This window comes from Sapajus apella, unplaced genomic scaffold, assembly GCF_009761245.1.
Source record: "Sapajus apella isolate SASKATOON/1434 unplaced genomic scaffold, GSC_monkey_1.0 scaffold239, whole genome shotgun sequence".
In the NCBI taxonomy this organism is placed as follows: domain Eukaryota; kingdom Metazoa; phylum Chordata; class Mammalia; order Primates; family Cebidae; genus Sapajus; species Sapajus apella.
Window position 1 is genome coordinate 474,363 of NW_022437179.1, and position 7,539 is coordinate 481,901.

A 7,539-nucleotide genomic window follows, 5' to 3' on the forward strand; every position below is an offset into this window, starting at 1 on the left:
CAGTAAAGAAGTTAAAATGGTTTTAAAACTTTATTTCCCTTCAGGCATATCGAGGCTGTTTTGAAGATAAGTTTTACCAAACCTTCAAAGAAGTTTACTGAACTTATACAGAATATCCAAGAGAATAAGGAAACACAGAGAGAGCTAGTAAATTCACTATTGTTTATGCACACATAACATTGATTCTAAAGTCAGCTAGGGAATACATAAGAGAAAAGCATGATAGGATAGTCACTTCTAAGCAATTAGACATAAAAATACTGAGAAAAACAGTAGTAGACGGTGTACACCAATGAGCTATAAACAAATTAAATATCCTGCCCAGGTTATGTAGCCCAAGAACACAGGAAGATTTTAACTTTACATCTGTAATGCATTTTACCACGTCATTAAAGAATAAAAGACAGAGATAGTCACATTTCACTAGATGCAGATGAAATCCAACACTCCCTCTCACCTACATGTCTTCAGTTATCTCCACTTTTAAGAACTTGTGATCATTTCTCACTTTGGCAGCACACAGAATAAAACTGAAACAATACACAGAAGATCAGCATGGTCCCTGCACAAGGGTGACATGCAAGTTCGTGAAGGATTCCATATTTTTAAACCCTCAACAAACTAGGTATTGAAGGAACATACCTCAAAATAATAGTAGCCACCTATGACAAACCCACAACCAATATCATACTGAATGGGCAAAAGATGGAAGCCTTCCCCTTTAACATCAGCACAAGACAAGGATGCCTTCTCTCACAACTCCTCTTCAAAGTAGTATTGGAAGTTCTGGCAGGAGCAATCAGGTCAGAGAAAGGAAGGATATTCAGATAAAAAGAGAGGAAGTCAAATTGTCTTTGCAAATGACATGATTTTGTATCTAGAAAACCCCATTGTCTCGGCAGAAAGGCTTCTTAAGCTGATAAGCAACTTCGGTAGTCCCAGGATACAAAATCAGTGTGCAAAAGTCACAAGCATTTATATACAGCAACAATACACAAGCGGTGAGTCAAATAATGAATCAACTCCTATTCACAATTCCTACAAACAGAATAAGAGGGCCGGGTGTGGTGGTTCATGCCTGTAATTCCAGCACTTTGGGATGCTGAAGCGGGCAGATCACCTGAGATCTCATTCGAGACCAGCTTGGCTAACTTGGTGAAATCCAGTTTCTCCTAAAAATACAAAAATTAGCCAGGCATGGTGGCATGCACCTGTAATCCTGGGTACTCAGGAGGCTAAGGCGGAATAATCGATTGAACTTGGGAGATGGAGGTTGCAGTGAGCTGAGATGGTGCCATTTCACTCCAGCTTGGGCAACAAGAGCAAAACACCATGTCAAAACAAACAATCAAACAAACGGAATACAGCCTGGGAATACAGCTAACAAGGGAACTGAAGGACCTCTTCAAGGAGAATGACAAACCGCTGCTCAAGGAAATGGGAGAGGACACAAACAGGTGGAAAAACCCTCCATGCTCATGGGTGGGAAGAATCAATATCGTGAAAATGGCCATACTGCCCAAAGTAATTTATAGATTCAACGCTGTTTTCATGAAACTACCATTGACTTTTCTCACAGGATTAGAAGAAACTACTTTAAAATTCATATGGAACTAAAAAGAGAGCTTGTGTAGCCAAGATGATCCTAAGCAAAGAGAACTAAGCTGGGGACATGGTGCTGCTTGACTTCTAATTGTACTACAAGGCCAGTAACCAAAACAGCAGGGTCCTGGTACAAAACCAGACACATAGACCAATGGAACAGAACAGAGAACTCAGAAATAAGACCACACATCTACAACTACGTGATCTTTGACAAACTGACCAAAACAAGCAACCGGGAAAAGATTTCTTATTTAATAAATGGTGCTGGGAGAACTGGCTAGCCATATGCAAAAGATTGAAACTGGACCCCTTCCTTACACCTTAAACAAAAATTAAGCATGATGAATTAAAGACATAAATGTAAAACACAAAACTATAAAAACCCTAGAAGAAAACCTAGGCAATACCATTCAGGGCATAGGAAAAGTCAACAATTTCATGAAGGAAACGTCCAAAGCAATTGCAACAAAAGCCAAAATTAGCAAATGAGATCTAATTAAACAAAAGGCCTCCTGCACAGCAAAAGAAACTATTATCAGAGTGAAGAGACAACCTACAAGGTGGGAGAAAGGTTTTGCAATCTATCCATCTGACCAAGTCTAATATCCAGAATTTTCAAGGTACGTAAGGGTCTGTGTCCTCCGGGAAACCCAGGTTTCTGCTGGAGCTGCGAGGTGCAGGGACATCCTGAGAGGCTGTGGAGGTTTTCCTGATCATGGGCTGAGAATTCCAGGGGTTGTGGTGGAAAGATTTCTGGAGTTGGGAGGGAGGATGATGCAGGCAGAATAGCGGTGTGCAGAGCCTTGTGAGGATTCGAGTGCAGAGTATGTGGAGGACCCAGTGTGACTGACACAAACAGGGAGAGTGCGTGATGAGCTCAGTCCTGGTAGGCTTGAGGAAGATGATGGTGCTGAGGCTGTGGGAGACAGGGGAGGAGGAGCAGGGGTGGCTCTCACCTGGGCTCTGTCCATGGCAGTGAGGATGGTGGAGTGGTTGGGTCTCAGTGCTGTGTGGAACTTTCTTGACCACGATGACAGTATGGCATTCCTGAGACAGAGGACTTAGAGGATTGATTCTTGACCCCAAGGAAAGGAAGTGAGCTCATTCTAGGTCTCAGGTCTACCCCACTGCCTTCTTCAGGGGGTGCCACTTCTGGGTCCCACATGGACACCAGCACAGGAGCCCTCTTCTGCTCTGCTGAGGGAACTGAGGCCCAGGGGAGCTGTGCTCAGATTTCATAATGCCAATATATTTCTCCACACCTTGGAATATTATGTGGATGTGGAGGTGTTTTTCCCAAATTAAAAAAAACTGAGTAAATGGGAGCTTAAAAAAAAACTGAACAATAGAGAGTAGAAGAAAATGTTTCTACTTTTCAGTTTCCCCAAATGTTGGTCTCAAGGGGCTGGAGAGAGAGGTTGCAGGAAGAACAGAAACTCTGAGAGGGCTGGAGCTCCTGAGAGCTGCTCACCTCCACCAGAAAGACATGTGGGAAATGGTTAAGGCAATTTTACGCTACTTTGAAATTCTGTAATATTAGGGAATTACAGCAACTCTCTTCAGTGTAATAATAATATTATTGGAAGATTTTATTTTTTAAGAGATGATCACTGAAGTATTGAGGAATGAAGGTCATGCTGTTGGCAGGTGATTGTCAAATGTTTCAGCAAAAATCATGGAAATGTAATTTATTACATGCACAAAGGAAATAATTAGATCTATGGTGACCATTTTATTCTTTCCAACTTTCAGATTCTTTGAAATTTTTAAAATAGTTTGGAGAAAACATTAAAGTGAATACAGTGTAATCACATGAGAAATGTTCACAACGTCATGTTGAATGAAAATTAAACTTCAAGACTAGATGAGGTGGCTCATACCTGATCCTAGAGCTTTGAGAGGCTGAGGTGGGAGGAGCATTTTAGGCCAGGTATTTGAAAGCAGTCTGGGCAACATGATGAGACCCCATCTCTACAACGCACTAAAAAATTAATGAGCCTGGTGGCAGGTACCTGTGGTTCTAGCTACTTGGGAAGCTGAGGTGGGGGATTGTTACAGCCTGGGAGTTCAAGGTTATAGTGAGCTGCGATCATACCACTGCAATTTAGCCTCAGTGACACAGCAAGACCATGTTTAAAAATAAAAAAGAGAGAGAAGAAAAAAATATCAGGCCTTTAATGGCATTCAAGGGCATATGCATGAGAATGTGTCAGTTGTGTGTATTTTGTGTGTGGTCGTGTCATTGTGTGGAGAGTGTCTGAGTAAGAATGTGTGTCAATACGTGTGACAACATCTTTTTGTCTGTGCGTGTGGGTGTGTGAGTCTATGTGTGCATTCATTCATTCACTCAACAAGTATATTTAGAGTAACAGGCACTATTCAAGGCAAGGGAAATAACAGTGGTGAACAATCAAAATCACTGTCCTTGTCCTCGTAAAGAATGTATTCTAGAGGGGAGAAAGATTATAAGCAATTAAAATAAACACATTCGTAGCTGGACATAAATGTACATAATCCCAGCACTTTGGGAGGCTGAAGTGGGAGGATCACTTAAGGCCAGAAGTTTGAGATCAGTTTGGGAAACATATCAAGACTCCGTTTGTACCAAAAGTAAATACAAAACTAGCTGAGTGTGATGGCACACACCTGTAGTCCCAGCTACTTGGGAGGCTGAGGTGGGAGGATCACTTGAGCCCAGGAGTTTGAGGCTACAGTGAGCCAAGATTGCACCACTGCATTCCAGCCTGGGTAACAGCACAACCCTGTCTCTCAAAATAAGTAAAGAATCCTTAAACGTTAGTAAAACGGTTGTGAACAAAAACAAAGCAGGGTGGGGTGGGGGGGATGGGAGATGCCACACAAAGTGGGCAGTGCAGGGACAGGCTCTTGTGGGAATGAGGAGAATGTGGGGGGTGGGGGAAGGGAGCCCTGTAGATGAGTTTCCAAGCAGAGGAGTGGCTGTGCCCAGGCTCTGAGGTGCAGAACCCTGGGGTGCTGGATAAACCATGCTGGGGAGGGCCTCAGCCTGGCCCCACTGCACAGCCACACCTGGGTAAACTGAGTGGTCACTGGAGAGGGCCTTGCCCACGAGAGGGACTTTTCACCATGTTCTCCTCCCTCCCCAGACCTCAGGTCCTCTGCCAGAAACGAGCACGTGATCACGTCTCAGGCGTCCTTCCCGGGAAGAAGTAGCGCACGTGTCACTGCTGCTACAGGAAGAACGAGCAGAAGAAAACGTTTCTTCTTTCGGTTTTCTGGAGGGTCGTCCCGGAGGGCTGGAGAGGGATGAGGAGACAGAACCTTCAGGGACGCTCGAGGCTGCAGAGCTTCCCGCTCCTCCTTCTTGTGGGGTCCCTGACTGCCAGAGGCTCCTTCATCCCCTGATGCCCAGCCCGGCTCAGCGTCTCTGCCGGACTCATCCGACTCCTCCCTCCGCTGCTCGCAGAATCCGAGGGCGGCGGCCCGCGGCGCTGTGCGGATGGTGGGGCTGCCGCGGCAGAAACGGGGAGACGCGGGAGGGGCCGCTCCGTGCCAGGCGCGGCTGGGGGCTCCGGGGGAGGAGGACCCACCGCCGAGGCCGGGGCGTGGCTGCCTGCTGGATGCTCAGTTTCCTCGGCCGCTCCGAGGACTCTGGCCCGACCCGCGGCAGCGCCCAGGCTGTGTTTCACGGACTGCCCAGTCCAACCGCTTATCGATTGAGAACTGCACACAGATGTCAGTTTTGATAAGAATTGCAGCAGGGCCGGGTGCGGTGGCTCAAACCTGTAATCCCAGCACTTTGGGAGGCCGAGGCGGGTGGATCGCGAGGTCAAGAGATCGAGACCATCCTGGTCAACATGGTGAAACCCCGTCTCTACTAAAAATACAAAAAATTAGCTGGGCATGGTGGCACGTGCCTGTAATCCCAGCTACTCAGGAAGCTGAGGCAGGAGAATTGCCTGAACCCAGGAGGCGGAGGTTGCAGTGAGCCGAGATCGCGCCATTGCACTCCAGCCTGGGTAACAAGAGCTCCGTCTCAAAAAAAAAAAAAAAAAAAAAAAAAGAATTGCAGCAGGAAAAAACCTGGATGCACAGTTTGAAAATGATGAACCAATGACACCCTTGGCATCAGCCCTGATGATCTGGTGTTCAGTTGAAAAGGAACAGGACAAACTTCACGAAGAAATACAGAATTTAATCGAAATTCAGGCCATCGCTCTTTGTATGGAAAACGGCAACTTTAAAGAAGCAGAAGTCTTTGGAAGAATATTTGGTGATCCAAATTCTTATATGCCTTTCAAAAGAAAATTGTTTATGATAATCTCTCGGAAAGATACATTTTATTCCTTTTTTCAACACTTCGGCTACAACCACATGACGGAGAAAATTAAGAGTTATGTGAATTATGTGCTAAGTGAAAAATAATCAACTTTTCTAAGGAAGGCAGCAACAAAAGGGTAGAAAGTAAAAGAGCAAGAACAATAACTTCTCAAGAGAAACCCAATGGTAATGATGTTGAAATGGAAACCGAAGCTAATTTGGATACAAGAAAAAGGCTTCACAGGAATCTTTGCTTATCTAAGTTGAAACATGGAGCCCAGCAACAAGACCTTAATAAGAAAGAAAGAAGAGTAGGAACTCTTCAAAGTGCAAGAAAGAAAAAAGAAAGCAGAAGAGCCACTGAAAGTAGGATACCTGTTTCAAAGGGTCAACTGGTGACTCCTGAAAAGAATTGAGCTAGAAAAAGACAGGTGTGGCTTTGGGAAGAAGACAAGAATTTGAGATCTGGAGTGAGGAAATTTCAAGAGGGTAACATCTAAAATACTGTTGCATTATAAATTCAACAGCCTGACAAATGTCATGTTAAAAGCCACAAGGAAGAAACTAAAACAGATTTGCTCAGACAGTGAAGACTGATTGTGTTTGTAAAAGCTTGGTGAAAGGACAGTAAGTATTTTGATCACTACATTTTGTTTGAAACTTGCATCATTGATGCATTTTAAAATTTTAAATCATTACAGTATTTTTCTGTGACCATCAATTAATATGAGGGTTTGTACTATAAAAGTATAAGCTATTGTATTCTTTAAGAACTTTATTTTGATAAACTGTAAATTTGTTGAAGCCTGCTAGATTTAGCATTCCCACCCCCAAATCCTGTTCCAATGAAAAAATTAAAAGCTGATATAAAAAAATTTAATTAACCTATTTTGTATCTGTAGGCTGACCTCAACTCTGTAACGTAACCTATTAAAATGAATTTGCTAGATGATTGAATAACAATAGTCCTTTGGTATGAGATAATGACTTGGTTTATGGCCTTAATATGCTACTTAATTACTTAAGACGTGCATTAATAGAATGATAAATGTACAAAGTAACCTATAAACATGACATACTTTTGCTTTCAATGGTTTCATGTAAAGAAAAAAAACTTGAACACAGTAATACCCAAGGACACAAGTGAACAATAGACACTGGGAAGGGAGGGTGGGAGTGAGAGCTGAAAGCTGCCTACTGGGTGCTCTTCTCGCTACCTGGGCGATGGGATAATCCATGCGTCACACCTCAGCAGCACACAGTGTACCCAGTTAACAAACCTGCCCATGTGCTCCCTGAATCTAAAATAAAAATAAGTTTTATTACTACCCATGGAACAAAATTTGTACTATTAGCAAGAGTCATTTTGTGTCTCACTTGGAAACAATTTGACTTTTGTTCCAGTGTTTAAACTTTGACAAAAATGGTTTTGAATAGATCTGTACAACATGATGCCGTAAATATAAGATTCTCTGATACATTCATTTAACATATCAATATCAGGCCAAAAACAATATTCTGTAAAACTTAAATAGCTATTGACTATGAGCACCTTGACATCTATGATAGGTAATAAACAAGGCCATACATACCTTACTAAGCAGTTTTGGTTTTTCACTAACATTGTATTCTTTT

At 43.1% G+C, this 7,539-nt stretch overlaps 1 non-coding gene and 1 pseudogene across 1 annotated transcript; both read left to right on the plus strand.

Moving 5' to 3' along the window:
- Nucleotides 1-500: 500 nt before the first annotated feature.
- LOC116544999 lies at nt 501-607 on the plus strand. The gene has a single exon (XR_004266131.1). It is a non-coding gene; the product is annotated as a U6 spliceosomal RNA (small nuclear RNA).
- Nucleotides 608-5,630: 5,023 nt separating this feature from the next.
- On the plus strand, nt 5,631-6,501 carry LOC116544997 (annotated as a pseudogene).
- The last annotated feature ends 1,038 nt before the right edge of the window (nt 6,502-7,539 follow it).